General features: G+C 38.9%; 1 pseudogene across 1 annotated transcript; it reads right to left on the reverse strand.

Moving 5' to 3' along the window:
* Positions 1-9,055: 9,055 nt before the first annotated feature.
* On the reverse strand, positions 9,056-19,814 carry LOC148107029 (large ribosomal subunit protein uL30 pseudogene; annotated as a pseudogene). Its single transcript, XR_015723212.1, has 2 exons — positions 19,685-19,814; positions 9,056-18,079 (listed from the first exon to the last, which is right to left on the reverse strand). The product of XR_015723212.1 is annotated as a large ribosomal subunit protein uL30 pseudogene (transcript).
* Positions 19,815-19,816: the final 2 nt, after the last annotated feature.

Raw genomic sequence — 19,816 nt, forward strand, 5'->3', positions numbered from 1 at the left:
TCAGAAGTTCAGCTTCCAGAACATGGATCAGATTGGAGAATGGATCTGAAGGAGTAAATGGAAAATATCCAGCTCTTGACCCCCAAATATCTTCAAATACCTTATCCTCACCATGTTTTCATATGATCTTATATTTCTATCGTACTTTCCAGTGTACATATAACATTCATATACATGGTGTAATGATTCTCACAGTAACCCCACAGGGTAGGTGGGAATGATATTTATGTTCATTTATAAGTAAGGCAACTAAGGCTCAAAATCGGTGAAGGCTGAACATCTGATAAGAGCTGGGATTTCAGTACAAGTTTTCTTGGTCCTAATTCGGGGCTCTTGCTACCACTTCACATTTTAGACATGAGAGAATCCAGCAGTGATGACGGTCTCCCCACTCCAGGCTCTTGGGAAGCTGCCTGTTCATCCCTCACTGCCCCATGTGCAAGCGCCTCAAGCTGCACTCTCTTCTGGGAGAGGTGGCCTCCCTTCCTCACTGAGGAGCTTACCCCTTGCTCAAGGGCATATGGTAAATTTAGTCTCCTGAGAGTCATTTCTTCAGGTTATTCACTGGTTTTCAAACTTTCCATGGGCAGGGTTACTCAAAGTCTTGATTTGGAGGCTTTAAGGAAGACAATAAACTGCAGCTCTACCCCTCTCTGTGTTCAGAAGCTTTTGAGAAACAGACACACAAATTAGACATATTGAGAGAAAAGTGTTAGCTTGGATGGGAGTGAGGCCAAAGTGGAGGAGCCACGTGTCAGGGCTTACAACCACACTTCCTAATACTCTACTCTAGACTTCTGGCGAGGCAGGTGTGGGTGCACATGGGTGTGTTTGGGACTCAGGGTGCAGATGCACTTGTTGTGTGGACAGGCTAGTCCCAGGACAAGGTGCAGAAGGAGCTGAGCATGCTTAGTTCCTTCCCCAGTGCCACAGTCAGGTAAGTCAGGCCTTCCTTGGGGACAACTGGGGGAGAATAAGCAGGAAGGCAAATGCTCTTTATAATTTCGAAGAAGTGGAAGTTTTTATTTTATGGAGCTGAGAGGGGGAGAAAATGGCTTCCCCCAGTAATGATGCCCTTTAAGCATCTTGCTCTTAGCACTGTGTAAGAACAACTGATGTAATTAATTCTGTCATATGATGTAGGTACTGTATTTTTATTTTTTTTTTTTCTTAAATGTTTCCCTCACTCTTATTTTTTTATAATAATTTTTTATTATGTTATGTTAGTCACCATACAGTATATCCTTTTTGATGTTTTTGATGTAATGTTCCATGATTCATTATTTGTGTATAACACCCAGTGCTCCATGCAATATGTGCCCTCCTTAATACCCATCACCAGCCTATCCCAGTCCCCCCCTTCAAAGCCCTCAGTTTGTTTCCCGGAGTCCATGGTTCATTCCCCCTTCTGTTTACCCCTTCATTCTTCCCTTCCTTCTCCTACTGATCTTCCTGCTATTTCTTATGTTCCATAAACGAGTGAAACCATATGATAATTGTCTTTCTCTGCTTGACTTATTTCACTTAGCATAATCTCCTGCAGTCCCGTCCATGTTGCTGCAAATGTTGGGTAATCGTTCTTTCTGATGGCTGAGTAATATTCCATTGTATATATGGGCCACATCTTCTTAATCCAGTCATCTGTTGAAGGGCATCTCGGCTCCTTCCACAATTTAGCTATTGTGGACAATGCTGCTATGAACATTGGGGTGCATATGGCCCTTCTTTTCACTACATCTGTATCTTTGGGGTAAATACCCAGTAGTGCAATTGCTGGATCATAGGGTAGCTCTTTTTTTTAACTTTTTAAGGGACCTCCACACTGTTTTCCAAAGTGGCTGTAGGTACTGTATTATTAAAGACTTGAGTCTCATTAGTACATTAGTATGGCCTCAGGCTTCAACATACTCTCACTTTTTTGGTATGCCACTTTTGTTTCCTTTAACTAGATTCATTTCTGATCCCTTGATCATTTTCTACAATGTTCTGGACCAGGGACTGCTTGAATACTGAGAAAGTTCCCATGGTTTCCTTCTGAGATGATCCCTGCTTATCAAATCTAGAGCCTATCTCTTTCTTGTCCAGGATTGGGTAGACTATTGGGAAAAGTCCTTACAGAGATTTCCTGGGAACTGGAGTTTTAAAACAAGTGTGTGTGGGAAAATATTCTCCAACTACGGAAGGGGCTCTGTTTTTGCCTCTACTTATTTCTTAAGTTCTTTGGGGAAAAGAAAGTATTATAGGTCAAATCTTTTTACAAGTAAGTGCCACTGGACTGTCCAAATATGTAGTATGGATTAGAATTTTGTTTCAGTGACTATGACTTGAATTAGGTGAGATATAAGCTGGGCTGTGGAGGACTCTCTTAAATAGAGGTTTTCATTGCAAAGGTACTAGTAAAGGAATTTACCTGGTAAACACCAGATCTTTTCCAGCTAATGTTTTTACCAGACTGATTCAGACTGGGGAGCAGGAGTGGGAAAACAGTGTGGACACAGTCTGCTGGCTAGCGGTCAAGGCAGAGGAAAGAAAACACAGGCAAAGGTCTGTGTGAAATATGAATCTGAGTCACGGAGGGAGAGGAAGAAAATAGCATGTGTCACTCTGAAAAAGCTCCTCTTAGGGCAGTTTCTTTTGGCTATAATCACTGCCTCTCCCCTGGAGAGAGTCACAGGGCCTCTCTTGGCTCTTCCTGCCACATTTCAGACTTAAAAGGAAGCCACCTTCAGGCAAATTCCCTCTTCCTCCCAAGAAAGAAAATACAAGAAAATTGAGAGTCATGGTCTCTGAAGAACCTGGGTCAGGTTTTCAATGAACTCAGGAGAGGGCCCTGCCTTCAGGGGTTGGAAATGGCTGCAGTCACACTGGAACTTGCTCCTCTGGTGCCCCCTTGAGTATGAAGGTGGAACTGCGTTCTTTAAAGTTGCCTAAATCCCCACCATCGCAGTCTCCATAACTCTATCCAGTATGTCTCCTTTTCTAGGCCTTGCCTCTCAGCCTGGAGAGTTTCCTGAACAATTTCTGTTTATTCCCAAGCCTTCTCTCTTGAAATTTTTCTCTGGTTACTCCCTATAGACCCTCATTAAAGTATTAATTTTTCTAAACAGATTCGTTTCTCTTTCCCTTTCTGCATGCATCTCTGGTCACTACGTCCCAGAAAGATCTTGAAAGATCTTTGCTACCATCAATTAATAAGTGGATAAACAAAGTCATATGTCCATGTAATGGACTATTTTTCAGCTATAAAAAGGAATGAAGCCCTGATACATGCTACAAAATGGATGAACCTTGAAAACTGTATGCCAAGTGAAATAAGCCAGTTAAAAAAAACGACATATTATCTGATTCCATGCATACGATATGACCAGAAAAGGTAAATCTTTGGAGACAGAAATCAGACCAGTAGTTGCCTGAAATTGGAGGTGAAATTGAGGATACACTGCAAATACTTATGAAGGAAACTTACGGGGTTTTGGACGTGTCTAAATCTAGATAGTAACAGTGGTTGCACAGCACTATAAGTTTACTAAAAACCATTGGCCGTATGCTTACAATGGGTGAATTTTATGGTATGTAAACTATATTTCAATAAAACTGGTAAATTGTTAAATGAATTTCAGAAATGCTTGTTCGTTACTGATTGACAGTTTGCTACAACTGAAGAGATCTTCAAGATCTCTTTCCCCACATGATCTTCAACACTTGGTATTGTGTGTTCTTTTGATTATAGCCCTAGTGGGTATATAATGCTATCTTATTGTGGTTTTAATTTGAATCCCCCTAGTGACTAACAATGTTGACTATCTTTTCAAGTGCTTTTTAGCCATTCATATATCCTCTTTGATGACATGTGCATTTCTTCATTTTTTAATTGGATTGTTAGTCTTCTCATAACGAAGTTATAAGAATTCTTCGTGTATTTTGGATACAACTCCTTCACCAGATATATAATTTGTAAATATTTTCTTGTAGTCTATGTCTTATCTTTTGAACTTATTAAGAGTTTCTTCTGAAGCCCAGAAGTTGTCACTTTGATGAAGTACGATTTATCGATTTTTTTTTTTTGCGGTTTGCACTTTTGATGACTTATTTAAGAACTCTGCCTAGCCCAAGATCATGAAGAATTTTTCCTATGTTTTCTTCTATAACTTTTATAGTTTTATATTAACATTTAGATCTAAGATCCATTTTGAGTTAATTTTTGGGTATGGTGTGAGATAAAGGTCTAAGTTAATTTTTTTTGCATATGGAGATCAAATTGTTCCAGCATCATTTGTTGAAGACCGTCCTTTCTCCATTGAACTGTCTTGGCTACGTCACTGAAAATCAATTGGCCATAGGGGTGCTTGGATGGCACAGTTGGTTAAGTGGTTTTGGCTCAGGTCATGATCTCAGGGTGGTGAGAATGACCCCCATGTTGGGCTATGAGCTCAGAGTGGAGCCTGCTTAAGTTTCTCTCTCCTTCTGCCCCTGCCCCCATGCTCTGTCTCTCAAATAAATTAATTAATTAAAAAAATAAATTGACCATAAATGTAAGAATTTATTTCTATCAATTCTGTTCCATTAATACATATGGTCCATAATATATATTTTCTGTCTTTATACCAATATCACACTGTCTTGATTACTGTAGGTTTATAGTAAGTTTTGAAATTGGCTATTGTAAGTCATCAACTTTGTTCTTCTTTTTTAAAAATTGTTTTGGATATTCTATATAAAATTTAAGATCAGCTTGCTGTTTGTGCCAACAAGGCTGCTGTAGTTTTGCATAGAATCTATACATCAGTTTAGGGAGAGTTGCAATCTTAACAACATTGATTCTTTCTAATCCATGATCATGGAATCCATTCAAATAAATCACAAAATTGAAATGAGAAATACAGAGCCACAATAATAGTCGGAGACTTCAAAATCCACTTTCCATAATGGATAGAAATCAGACAGATGATGAATAATGAAATAGAGGTCTTGAACAGCACTATACACCAGTTAGAACTAACAGACATATATACAGGACACTCTACCCAACAACAGCAGAAAACACATTTTTCTCAAGTGCAGTTGAAATAGTCTCTAGGACAGAGTATATATTAGATCACAACACAAATCTTAATACATTTTAAAAGGTTGAAATTACACATACATGCAAAGTATCTTTTCTGAGCACAACGGAATGAAACTAGAAATCACTAACAGAAGGAAAACTGGAAATATGTAGGAAATTAAACAACGTACTCTGAAACAACTGGTAGGTCACAGAAGAAGTCGCAAAGGAGATTAGAATATATCTTGAGATAAATAAAAGTAAAAACATAACATACCAAAACTTCTCCGATGCAGCAAAACAGTTCTAATAGGGAAATTTATAACTGTAACCACATACATTAAAGAAGGAAAAGGATTTCAAATCAATAAGCTAACTGTAAGGGACTAGAAAAAGAAAACTAAACCCAAAGCTAACAGAGAAAGGAAATAATAAAGATTTGAGCAGAGATAGATGCAATGAAGAGTAGAAAAACAACAGAGGAGGAGCACCTGGCTGGCTCAGTTGGTGGAGCATGCAACTCTTGATCTTGGGGTTGTGAACTCAAGCCCATGTCGGGTGTAGAGATTACTTTTAAAAACTTTTTAAAAAAAATCTTTAAAAAAAAGAAAAAGAATAAAGGAATCAATGAAACTAAAATTTATTCTTTAAAAAGATTAACAAATAAAATTGACAAATCTTTAACTGGATTAAGAAAAAAAGAGAGAAGACCTAAATAACTAAAATCGGAAATGAAAAAGGGGACATTGCAACTGTTACCACAGAAATAAAAGGAATTACAGCAGATCCCCCCTATCTGTGGTTTCTCTTTCTGCAGTTTCAGGTACCTGTGGTCAACTGTTGTCCAGAAACAGATGATCCTTCTTCTCACGTATCATCAGAAGGTCAATGGTAGCCTAATGTTACATCACAGTGTCTACATTATTCACCTCACTTCATCTCATCATGTAGGCATTTTATCATCTCACATCATCACAAGATGAAGAAGGGTAAGTACAGTACAATATTTTGAGAGACAGAGGGAGAGAGACCACATTCATAAAACTTTTATTACAGCATATTGTTTTAATTGTCCTATTTTATCATTAGTTATTGCAGTTAATTTCTTTTTTTTTTAAAGATTTTATTTATTTATTTGACAGAGAGCGACAGCCAGAGAGGGAACACAAGCAAGGGGAGTGGGAGAAGGAGAAGCAGGCTTCCCGCCAAGCAGGGAGCCCGATGTGGGGCTCGATCCCAGGACCCTCGGATCATGACCTGAGCCGAAGGCAGACACTTAACAGCGGAGCCACCCAGGCTCCTCTGCAGTTAATTTCTTAGTGTGCCTAATTTATAAATTAAGCTTGCCATAGATAGGTATGTATAGGAAAAAACATATTATATAAGGGTTTGGTACTATCTGTGGTTTGAGGCATCCACTAGCGGTTTTGGAAAGTATCCCCCAGAAATAAGGAGGGGATTATTATGTAATAGAATACTATAAACAACTGTGTGTCAATGAATTGGATAACCCAGAAGAAATGGATATATTTCTAATACCACACAACCTACCAAAACTGAATCATGAAGAAATAGAAAATAGATCCATAATTAGTAGGGAGATGGAATCAGTAATCCAAAACTTCCCAACAAAGAAAAGCTGAGGACCATATGGCTACACTGGTGAATCTACCAAACATTTAAAGAAGAATGAACACCAATCCTCTTCAAACTCTTCCAAAAAATTGAAAAGGAGGGAACACATCTAAATTCATTCTAGCATCCTATACTAGCATCCTAAGCTATCATTCTTATACTAAAGTCAGACAGACGCTACAAGAAAACTGCAGACTAACATCCCTTATGAACATCGATGCAAAGATCTTCAACAAAATACTAACAAACCGAATACAATAGCATATTGAAAGGATTATACACCATGATCAAGTGGGATTTATTTCCGGAATGTAAGGATGATTCAACATACAAAACTCAATCAATGCAATATATCACATTAACAAAATGAAGGAAATAGCTCATTCAGATTTACAATTATGAATATGGTTGGATTCACATCTGTCATTTTGCTATTTGTTCTCTATATATCACATCTTTTTCTTTTTTGGTTCTTCTGTTCCTCTTTTGTTGTCTTTTGTTATGTTTAATGAATATTTTTTATCTCATTTTAATTCCTATGTTAATTTTTTACTATATTTTTTGAGTTATTCTCTAAGTGGTTGCTCTGGGAATTATTATTATTATTATTTTCAAAGATTTTATTTATTTGAGAGACAGAGTGAGAGAGAGAGAGAACATGAGCGGGGAGGGAGAGAGAGGGAGAAGCAGACTCCCTTGCTGAGCAGGGAGCCTGATGCGGGGCTCAATCCCAGAACCCTGGGATCATGACCTGAGCTGAAGGCAGATGCTTAATCAACTGAGCCACCCAGGTGCCCCTGCTCTGGGAATTATAGTATGTATCTTAATGTATCACAATCTGCTTCAGATTTATAAGAACTGGAATAACATTAATCCAGTAAAATGTAGAAATTTTGCTCTGATATAGTTCCATTTATTGCTCCTTCATGTTATTACTGTCATACATATTACATCCGTACATGTTCTAAACCCAACAATACAGTGTTATGATTTCCTTTATGCAATCTTTTGTCTTTTAAAGGACTTCTTACCAAAAAAAGAGAAATATTATAGTGCTTTATATTTACTCTTATATTTACCGTTTCCTGTGTTCTTCATTTCTTTGTATAGTTTGAGTTAATGTCTGGTGTCATCGCCTATTAGTCTGAAGAAATTTCTTCCCCTCCCTTTTTTTAAGTAAACTTTACACACAATGTGGGGCTTGAACTCACAACTCCAGGATCAAGAGTCACGTGATCTACCAACTGAGCCAGCCAGGTGCCCCTGAAGAAATGTCTTTAATATTTCTTCTAAGGCAAGTCTACCAACAACAAATTCTTTGATTATCTTGAAATGTCTTTATTTCACTTTTTTTTTAAACAGGAAAAAAACCATGCAGATTTATTTAATATAACTTTTAGGTAACACAGGAGCCTTCATAAGGAAATGAAGACCTTTGCTTTGATTTTTAAAGGTCAGTTTTGCTAAATATATAATTCTTGATTTTTCAGTTCTGAAAATATTATACCACTGCCTTCTGGCTACCGTTGTTTCTGATGAGAAGTCAGCTATTAATTGAAATCATTTTCCCTTTTAAATGATAATTGTTTTTCTCTTGTTGTTTTGAATATTTTTCTCTTTGTATTTTTTATCAAATGGGAGAAATTTTCAGCTGTTATTTCTTTAAGTATTCTTACTACCCTACCCCCTTTTCTCTCTCTTCTTCTGGGACTCCCATTACCTTTATGTTGATATGTTTGATGGTATCCCATAGATCTCTGAGGTTGTTTCTTTTTCTTCATTCTTTTTTCTCTCAGTTTTAAAGATTGAATAATTTCTTTTGATCTACTTCTAACTTCACTGATTGTTCTTCTGCCATCTCAAATCTGTTGTTGAACTCCCAAGTAAATTTTCAACTATTATACTTTTCAACTTCAGAATTTACATTTAGTTCTCTTTTTAAAAATAGATTGTCTCTTTATTGAGTTATCTATTTGTTAAGTCATTGTTCTCATATATTCTTTTTAATTATTTAAACATGATTTCCTTGAGTTCTTTGAACATATTTATAATAACGCTTTGAAATCTTTGTCTGCTAAATCCAACATGTGGGCCCACTCAGAGAAGTTTCTATCAACTGCTTTTTCCCCTGAGTATACTTCATAATTTCCTGCTTCTTTGAAACTCTTATAATTTTGTTGTTGAAAGCTGGAAATTCTATTTTTAATTTTGTAAAAAGTTTTTATTTAAATTCCAGTTAGTTAACATACAGTGTAGTATGAGTTTCAGGTATACAATTTCCTGATTCACCACTTCCATACATCACCTGGTGCTCATCACAATAAGTGCCCTCCCTTCTGGTAACCATCAGTTTGTTCTCTATAGTTTAGAGTCTGTTTCTTGGTGTTCCTCTCTCCCCACCCCATGCTCGTTTGTTTTGTTTCTTAAATTCCCCATATGAGTGAAATCATACGTATTTGTCTTTTTCTGACCTATTTCCCTTAGCACCATACTTGCTAGGTCCATCCATGTAGTTGCAGATGGCAAGATTTCATTCTTTTTTATGGCTGAATGATACTCCATTGTATATAAACAATACATCTTCTTTATCCATTCATCAGTTGATGGACATTTAGGTTGTTTCCATATTTGAGCTATTGTAGATGTGCTGCTATAAACATGGGGTGCGTGTATCCCTTTGTAGTAGCATTTTTGTTTTCATTCACTAAATACCTAGTGGTGCAATTACTGGGTCGTAGGGTAGTTCTATTTTTAACTTTTTGAGGAAACTCCATACTGTTTTTCAGAGTGGCTGCACCAGTTTGCATTCCCACCAACAGTTCAGGAGGGTTCCCCTTTCTTCACATCCTCACCAACACTTGTTGTTTCTTTTTTTTTTTTTTTTCATTTGAAAGTAGTCATTTATTAATTGACCAGAGTACAAAAATAATCATGGTAGATACCTCAGTTCATCCTTCTAATTAAGCGTATTGATCTGGTTTTCCCTTCACCAGCATCTCCACCTTCTACAAAATGGGTGGTCTTTTTCTTCATTCCCCCTCATGGAGAAGATAATTTGAAGGGCCATAAAAAGTTGTTTGCTTCTTTGAAACATTTTCCAACAGTATAGATCTCATGAATCAGATCCTCCATGCAGATGATGCCATATTTGCCAATCAATGTGTTATCTGTCAGGGCAATTTACTTCTTGTTGATTTTGCCATAACCACACTTGTGGATCAATTCATTCACTGACTTCAGGTTTGGGTACCCTCATGCTATATATGGTTCCACAATCCTTAGCATGTTAACTGAAGCCTTTTTGAGCTTAGCAAAGGTGTCACTGAAGATCTGGCAAAGGTAAAGAAGCTGCAACATCTTTCAAACCTTTAGGCTCACACCACCGATACCTCTGATTCTGATGACAATGCCAATTTGGTTTCCACAGGTATGTAGAAGTTGCCAGCTTTTTTGGCCATCCTCACCATTCAAATCTCAGTTCTGTACATCTGCCTATATTCCTTGTGGTAATGCTTAGCTTTTTCATAGATAAGCTTCATCCTTGCATTTCTTTTGGGCAAACTTCTTTCTTAAGGGTTTCTGGCACAGCAGGATCCTTCTTTTTCCTCTCTTCTGCACCCTCCATGGTTCCAGCTGGAAAAGAGACTTGTTTCTTGTGTTGTTGCTTTTAGCCATTCTGACAAGTGTGAGGTGATATCTCACTGTAGTTTTGATTTGTATTTCCCTGATGATTAGTGATGTTGAGGATCTTTTCATGTGTCTGTTGGACATCTGTATGTCTTCTTTGGAAAAATGTCTATTCGGGTCTTCAGTCCATTTTTTTAAATGGGATTATTTATTTTTGGGTGTTGAGTTTTAGAAGTTCTTTATATATTTTGGATATTAACCCTTTATCATGTATGTCATTTGCAAATATCTTCTCCTGTTTCAAAGGTTGCCTTTTAGTTTTATTATTTCCTTTGTTGTGCAGAAGCTTTTTATTTTGAAGAAGTCCCAATAGTTTATTTTTGCTTTTGTTTCCCTTGCCTCAGGAGAGATAGCTAGTAAGAAGTTGCTATGGCGGTATCAAAGAGGTTATTGCTTGTGTTCTCTCTAGAATTTTAATGGTTTCAGGTCTCACTTTTAGGTCTTTAATCCATTTTGAATTTATTTTTGTGTAAGGTGTAAGAAAGTGATCCAATTGCATTATTTTGCATGTTGCTGTCTAGTTTCCCCAACACCATTTGTTGAGAAGACTGTCTTTTTCCCCATTGCATATTCTTGTTTTGTTGAAGATTAACTGGCCATGTAGTTGTAGGTTCATTTCTGGGTTTTCTATTCTGTTCCATTGACCTATGTGCCTATTTTTTTGCCAGTACCAATATGTTTTGATCACTATAGCTTTATAATATAACTTGAGGTCCAAAATTGTGATGCCTTCAGAAAAGCTGGATATTTCAGATAAAATTTTGTAGCAAATCCGGTTTCTGATATCTAGCCCCAATGATAGTTGTTGCTGTTTATTCCTTTTTTTTTTTTTTTTTTTAACTTGCCTGGACTAAAACTGTGGCTGCCTCCCTCACTGATGTGTGTGTGCTCACTGATGTCTCTGGCTTTTTAGGGGTCATCCTGTACCTGCATAGCTTAGTGGTTAGCCCAGGATTCATCAGAGATTGTACACAAACACCCAGAGCCTGTAAGACTTCATTCTTACTATTAGATATATGTGTGGTTTGGAGAGAACTTTCACATTTTAGGCAGTTTTCACATCTGCCTTTTACTTTCCAACAGTTGTGTCTCCTGTTGTGTCTCCTCTGTGTGCATGTAGCCTCTGATCGGCCAGGGATGGATGGAGAGCCACTATCTATGGCTATCTATTACCTGATCTCTCTTTTACATTACTGGCTAATCCTTGATCCATTGCTTACGCCAATCAGGACTGCAACCTCAGGCCAGCAGATGTCACTGGATTTTTCACATTTGTCTCCAAATTAAATAAGGTTTTCATGACTTGCTCCACCTTGATAGATTACACCACCAATCAAACTTATAGGGCAGTGGGGCATGGAGGAGTAGCCTCTGGGAAGAATGACACAGATGCCATTTTTACCTGATGTGTAGTAATTTTTAAGGAATTGACACTCTCAATTTGTTGTGTGCATTTGATTGATCTCTAGAGCACTGAAATGGATATTTTTGATAATTTTGCTTTATACTTGTTTCCCATAGAGAGGATTTGCTTATCTCCTTTCTTCTTCAATGTGAGAAGTCTTGCCCTGAAACCCATTTTTATGTTAGATAAAATTTTGTTTATCAAGCAGTTATTTATGAGATACTAGCTTGTTGTTTGGTAAAAAGTCTGTTTCATATGTTACAAATTTGAGAAATGTTGAGTTAAACAAAATTAAATAGGGTTCTTTATTATAGGACTTCACAGGATCATGAATATGCCAAGATACACTGCACATCTCTAAGAGCAGAGCTGTGAGTAGAATAAAAGTATGCAGCATTTTCCAATTAATTTAGCCACCTTTTACGATACTTTTTACAGTATCTATTAACAAGTTATGAAACACTGGTAAATGCTAAGACAAATGAACTGCTTAGACTATAGGACAAATTTAGGGATTAGTTATAGTGGAGATGGTCATCAATGGGTACTTCTTTATATTGCCACAGATTATTGCCAGTAGTGGGGAACAAATAACCAGATGTTCTCCTCCCTGACACTCTCAGCCCCCACAAGTCCCATTTCTGAGGCAAACCCATTTAATCTACCTTGACAGAGAAGGTCAAGTTGGGACTTGGATGGACCTTTGAGTTCCTAGTTCCTTGCTTCCTTCCTAAAATGGTTTTAATTTTCCTTATAATTATAAAATGAATATATTATCGCTTAAAAAATTCAATAAATACCAAAAAATATAAAGAAAAACATACAGAGTAATCATAATTCCACCATCCTAGGCAACCATTTTCAACATTTGGGTATTTACGTGTCCAAATATTTTTCTACGTACACCCTTTAAGAAATGAAAAATGAGTGCTTACTAAGTGTCAGGCATTGTGCCAGGTGGTGGGCAAATGGTGGTAAACACTTACTCCCTGCCTTCAAGTTGCATTTAGTCTAATGAGGGAGAAAGACATTAAATAAATCCAGCAAATAATTTTATACTTACAAATTGTGATAAGTGTGAGATTGACATGTATTTTGGCAAAGACAGACCCAAACCATACACATATGTTATTGGTTTTTTTGGTGTTTTTTTTTTAAAGAGAGAGACGGTGGGACGGACAGAGGGAGAGGGAGAGAAAGAATCCCAAGCAGGCTCACGCAGGGCTCCATCTCACGACCCTGAGATCATGACCTGAGCTGAAATCAAGAGTCAGATGTTTAACCAACCAAGCAACCCAGGTGCCTCCATACATACATATGTTTTATAACCTGTTTTCTTTACTTATATCAACATATCATGAATATTTTCCCATGACAATAAATATAGATTCTGTGTTAGAATTGAGAATAAGAAAAACATGCTCCTATCCCTGAGGGTTCGGTTCTAACAGGGGAGAGAGACATATAAATAGATCATTTCAATTCAATTTTAGTAGGGCTTTTATAAGGTACAAACGTTGGGCAAGGAAGGCTTCATCGGGGAAATGAGTGCTTGAGTTCTGTTTTAAAGGATAAATAGAAATTTTCTAGTTAAGAGTGGAAGAATATACCAGGCAATCAGCAGATGCAAAAACATGAGAATTAAAAGCATGGCATACTTGGGAGAACTGCTGGCAGCGTGATCCTGCTTAAACAAAAAATGCTAACCTAAGCCTAGTAGGAGAGAATGCTAGAGAGACAGGCAATGGGAAAGCTAACAAGGCCTATGTCCCCCTCGTAAGGAGTTTGCATTTATCCACCAGATCATTTTGAACTGAGAATAACATGATCAGATTTCTGAGATAGAAAGCTCTCTCTGAAGGGCTGGCTGAAAAGAGAAGAAATTGGTGATAACGGGTGACAAATTAGAAGATTTTCATAATAATTGAGGACAGAGACAGCGGCACGGGAAATGGAGTAATTGAAGGTGTATTAACCATGTTATTAGGGGTAAATGGAAGCAAATTAGCTAGAGTGGGAAATCAGAATTATTGGTGAGAGCTGACAAGAGCTTTGCAGGGAAAACATGGCCGAATGTTAAACTTAAGAGCAAAGGGATGAAGAAAGCTAACTGGAGTTTAGAAGTTGAGGGACTTAGGGGCGCCTGGGTGGCACAGCGGTTAAGCGTCTGCCTTCGGCTCAGGGTGTGATCCCAGCGTTATGGGATCGAGCCCCACATCAGGCTCCTCTGCTGTGAGCCTGCTTCTTCCTCTCCCACTCTCCCTGCTTGTGTTCCCTCTCTCGCTGGCTGTCTCTATCTCTGTTGAATAAATAAATAAAATCTTAAAAAAAAAAAAAAAAGAAGTTGAGGGACTTAGAAAGAGGAATAGCATAGGCTCCCCTGGAGCCTAGGGGAGAGTCTGGTTGAGGACACAGGTGAGATCTGGAGCCATGGATATTTCTACGTCCTTGGAACTACCCCTTCACGTGGTTGCCAGACACATTCCTGGGATAGCATGACAACCTTGCAATAAGTGAGCATGAACAACTGTTGTTTGTCTTTAATAGTCCCATCAAATGAAGGCAAAATTGTTTTGGAAAACATTCTATGAAGGAATGATTCCCTAGAGATACATCTTCAAAAGAAGTGGGCTAAATTCTCTGTGGTCACGCAGTAGAATCTAAGACTTTCAGAGTGAAAGCTAACATTTATGTATAATATGTTTCTGAAGAAATAGATCATAGCAGTTGTTTCTAGGGAAGGGAAGTGGGCGGCTGGGAGATGGGAAGAGAGGAAGATTTTTCTCAGTATAACCTTGTGTACATTTTGAGTTTTAGAATGAAGAGAATTTAACATCTAGTCAAAATAAAAGTTTTTAAAAAGGAAGCTGAGGAAATTCAGAAGAAAAACATTACCCTTTCACACACCTCTATGTATTTCCAAGCGAGAGAGTCCTGCTTGGAAAGTGGCGGGGCTACTGATATTCTTGCCCCACTGCAGTCTTAGGACCACTGTACCTTCTTAAAATGTACTGAGTCATTTCTCTGCCCTATTTTCAGCTCAATGAGAGCCACCTTCCTCCCTGACTGGAAGAAGAGAGGAAATCCACTTCTAGAGGGTTTAATTTAATAGGTTCAATCCCTGTCATTCTGAGTGAAATTACCTGGGATAAAGGTGGAGATGGGAAAAGGAGAAAGAAGAGCCCATATTTACAGAAAAAAAATGGACAGTCTAAAATTACAAGCTTCAAAGAGAACATCCATACCCCCTTCATTTCATGGCAGGACTTGGAGCCAGAGTCTCAGAACAGGAAGCCACAGGCGACCTCTTCATTGTCAATCCGTGAAAGTATGCGGAAAATGCTCCAAGCTCTAAGTCTAGATTTAGGACTGCAATTTCAGTTTTACCCCTAAGATTGTGTGACCTTGGTCAAGTGGCTTCCATAGCCTATCTATCAGTATCCTTTTCTGTAATATTAGGTGATTGGATGTGTGGATGACATCCAAATTTCTTCCAATTTCCACATCCTATAATTCTAAATCTTAGCAAGTCTTGCTATATAATTCTGCAGCTTTTCCTAACAGGCATTTCACTTCTGGGCTTTTGACATTTGTTTCTTACGTCTATTATCAACTCTAGCTTTGCAAGATGTAACCTAGAGGAGGAATGGTAGAAATTGGTGGTGCTTCAATACTCTCTGTGCCTGGGTCACACACTGGGTAGAAAGCTCTGGAAGTTGTTCCAGTAACTTCTCCATCGTAATTGGGTCAGTTGGAGATAATTTTGTCTTTTTCCCAAGTTTCCCTTTTCAAAGAACTCTTCTGTCTTCTTCTCTTGCAACCATTCATTTTACCCTAAACTCTTCTGCTGTTCATTGGCCTATACTCATGTATCAATTGATGTGACTGAATAATACATATAATTACTTCAATAAATAATTGAGTACCTACCAAGTACTAGATAGTTTTCAAACTTTTTGGTCTTAGGACCCTCTCTGCATGTTTGAAAGTTATCAGAGACCTCCAAAACCTTTTGTTTATATGGGTTATACCTATATATATTTGCTAAATTAAAAAGTAAAACTGAGAAAAGCTTAAACTATTAATTAATTTTAAAATAGCAAAAAATATGTTAATAAGATTAAAAAGATGAAAAACAGCTATATACTCAGAACAAAAAAAATAGTGAGAGGAATGGCACTCTTTCACAATTTTGCAAATCTCTTTACTGTCAGGCTTAACATAAAACAGCTGGATTCTCATGCCTCGTTCTTTATTTAATCTGTTGCTTTGGGGTTTGTATTATTTTCCTGGGGGTACCATAACAAATTACCATAAACTTGGCTGCTCAAAACAACAGAAATGTGTTCTTTTGCAGTTCTGGGGCCAGAAGTTCAACATCAGTTTCACTAGGCCAAAATCAAGGTGTGGGCAGGAAAGCGCTCCCTCTGGAGGCTCCAGAGGAAACTTCTCTCCTTGCCCCTTCCGGATTCTGGTGGCAGCTAACATATTCCTTCATTTGTGGATGCCTCCTTCCAATCTCTTCTCCTATCTCTGCATCACCTGCTCTTCTTTGTGCTGGATAATCTCCTCCTGCTTCTTTTTTTATAAGGACATTGTGATGGCATATAGGCCTCACTGGGATAATCCAGGATAATCTCTTTATCTCAAGATCCTTAATCCAGTCCCACCAGCACAAGTTTCACTATTCACCGGTTTCAAGGCTGAGGACATGGACAGACCCTTGGGAACCATTATCAGCTGACAACAGGTTGTGATTTTGTTTGATGCTTATGAAGAAAATTTGGCCTCACACAGATATGCAGTTTGGGGAAAAAAAAAAAAGAGTATTTTTATAGCCTTTTCAAATAATTGTGGACATTCTTCTTTAGTACAACACCAAAACTCAACAAGAAGTATTTTTTTAAAGGTTTGTTGCAATGTGGAATTTGAAAATGTATCCGCGAACTTCTCTCACTGGGTTACATTAAAATCATTGGGCTATATGCACTTTAAATGGATCTTTCGTTCATTCATAATTTTATAACATCATGCATTGATCATTTGGAAGATATTGGTTCACTGCGTTATATAGATCTTCCAAATGTTGACACATTTAATTATATATGATCAAAAAATAATATTCATTAATATCACCTCCAATCTTATCAAAACAGTTCTTACATATTGGGAAGTTATCAAACTCCTGGTGGTAGAAACACATTCTTCAAAATCATAATTTTCACATGAAAGCTTAAATTTTATCAGTGGCAACAAATTCAGTGATTTTCTTTGAAGTGACAGACTTGCTGTTCATTTTCAAGAAAGCCACTGTTGATTAATAAATGAAGAAAAGTGGCTGGTTCAGCCTTCAAGTCAAACAAATACACCAGTGCTTTTCCTTGGGGAACCCTGGTTGTGCATCAGAACTGCTTGATGTGTACTGTCCGTTTCGTCACACACAGTATTTAAAAGGAATGTACTGAAAGGTTGAGATTTAATAACATTAAGAATTCTTACTGCTTTATTAAAGATATTCTAAGGTAAACTGGCTTTTTCCCTTCCCCAATGGGAGTGTACGGTGGTGAAGAGCACAGTTTGGAGCCTCTGCTTTGATTTGTGCCAAGGTGCCAGCAGTTTTGCCCAGTATTGCTTTTATACCATTAGTGCAAATGTCAGCACAGTTGTTCCAGGATAAAGTTACTTTAAAAAATTGGTCAGTGCTCTATTTCAGCACTACTTGTGTTTATTGCCAAGCATTATATAAAAGATCTTCAAGTATTAGTGCTGACTCTGGATAGATACAAGCAAAGCAACAAGCCTAGCTTATATCTACATTTATATAATTTTTGGGTCCATATAATTCTGTAGGTGAGATGTTATCTCAGTCTTTACATTTGCAACTAAATTTCTAATTTGGTGAGCTACTGCATCTTTGGAAAATAGCGTGGCCATGATTTTTTTTGACTGATTTTTCATCCAGCAGGCATTTCTTGAAGTAATGTACAGGCTTTATTAGTCTCTCAGTTATCATATGTCCTTTTGCAGCCAGTGCAACACAATAATTTAAGCTGTAAGATGTTTCAGTGGGTTTTTCATTTCTAGTTTGAAAAGTGGTAACAAAAACACTCTGACTTTTAAAGAGCCTACCATGTTTAAAATATTCAATTCCCTTTCCTTTATTTACAGTTTCACCCAGATTCTTCCCTTTACCTGAGTCAGCGAATCCTGATAACTGAGGTCAATGTTGTATTTTTCAGCATCTTTAGATGTGGGAAGATTGAGAAAGCAAGTCTTCTAATCCCCCTTTTGTAAGCCGATGGAAGAACCTAAAGTTAAAAAAGGGTAAAACAAAACTGTATTTTGAATAAAATACTAAATTCTAAAAGAATAACAATTTTAAATAAAATGTAAACATTTAGAAACTTTTTTTTTTTAAAGATTTTATTTATTTATTTGACAGAGAGAGACAGCCAACGAGAGAGGGAACACAAGAAGGGGGAGTGGGAGAGGAAGAAGCAGGCTCCTAGCGGAGTAGCCTGATGTGGGACTCGATCCCATTACGCTGGGATCAAGGCCTGAGCCGAAGGCAGACGCTTAGACTGCACCACCCAGGCGCCCCTAGAAACTTTTTCTTTTTCTTTTTTTTTTTTTTTTTTAAGATTTTATTTACTTATTCTACAGAGATAGAGACAGCCAGCGAGAGAGGGAACACAAGCAGGGGGAGTGGGAGAGGAAGAAGCAGGCTCATAGCAGAGGAGCCTGATGTGGGGCTGGATCCCGTAAAGCCGGGATCACGCCCTGAGCCAAAGGCAGACGCTTAACCGCTGTGCCACCCAGGCGCCCCCCTAGAAACTTTTTCAATAAATTAAAAACTGTTCTTGCAAAACAAGTCGATAAAACGAACTTTTTTCTCGTATTTCTGCATAAGTGCAAGGACAGTTTAGGGATTTAAAAAAGGAGTTTGTTGGATGATTGATGGGGTTACAGGGATTAGGGGTAAGGGAAGATACCTTGTAAGAACACACTAGAAGTACTAAGGAAAAACTGAGTTAATCTCTGAAAACGCACATATTTATACCCTAAACCTCAAAAGATTCTAGAAAACTGAGGGGTACTCAAGCACACATTTCACCAGCCAACAAAGCTCTTAAGTCAACTATCCTCTTGAAAACTTCTCTGTATACTCCCCAGGGGATGAGAGCGAAAACAGCAAACAACATTTAAGTAGTATTAGGCATATAGTTCGGACTTCGTGGAAGGGTCTCAGAGACCCTCAGAAGTCACCAGACCGCATTTTGAGAACCACCGTACTAGCGTCTGTTCTAGGTAGAAGCTGGGGTAACAGCAGTAGATAAACTATCCCCTCCACAGGGAGATAAGGTATTATGCAGCGGCCACGGTGATCAGCTCCGAAATGCGAAAGAACGCAGCGCCGGGAGCGGAACGGCAGGAACACCTATCCTCGTCTGCCCGGCCTGGGGAGGCCGCTCCAGGACAGTGACCTCTAAACTGCAGCCGCTGAGCCGCAGTCGGCCCCGGGCGGGGGTGGCCTCGCGACCACTTCCTTCCCCTTCCCGACTGCGTCCCCAAATCCCCGGAGAAGAGGGGTGGTTAGGAAGCGGCAGTGACCGCGACACCCCGGCGCGAGGACGCCGCAGGACAGCCGCATTGTCATTCGACACCGCCAGCATCCCCAGCACCTTCAGGGCCGGGGCCGCGCGTGGCAGTGGGGACCCGCGCCGTCCCGCCCCTCGGGGGTGAGGGGGAGGCAGGTGGGCGGATTGTCCGCAGTCCCTCAGCCTGGAAGCGGAGGCCGAACGGGGGCCAGGAACTTGCGCCTCCCGGGGAGGTCTCGCACGACTCGCGGGCGGCTAAAGAGAAAGGGAGACCTTGGAAGACGAAGCGTGAGAGGCTCCGGCCCCAGCGGCTACCTCAGGCGGGACTGAGCGTGAGACCCCGGGTTGCCATTGAAACCCGACCCTCCGGTCCTTCTATTTCTCCACGGGAAGCAACCTCCGCGCGCCTGCTGGGCTAGCCGCCTCACCACGCGGACTCTCGCGCCC

The sequence above is a fragment of the Ursus americanus genome, chromosome 36 (genome assembly GCF_024610735.1).
Source record: "Ursus americanus isolate L20-20 chromosome 36, mUrsAme1.1.p, whole genome shotgun sequence".
NCBI classification, from domain to species: domain Eukaryota; kingdom Metazoa; phylum Chordata; class Mammalia; order Carnivora; family Ursidae; genus Ursus; species Ursus americanus.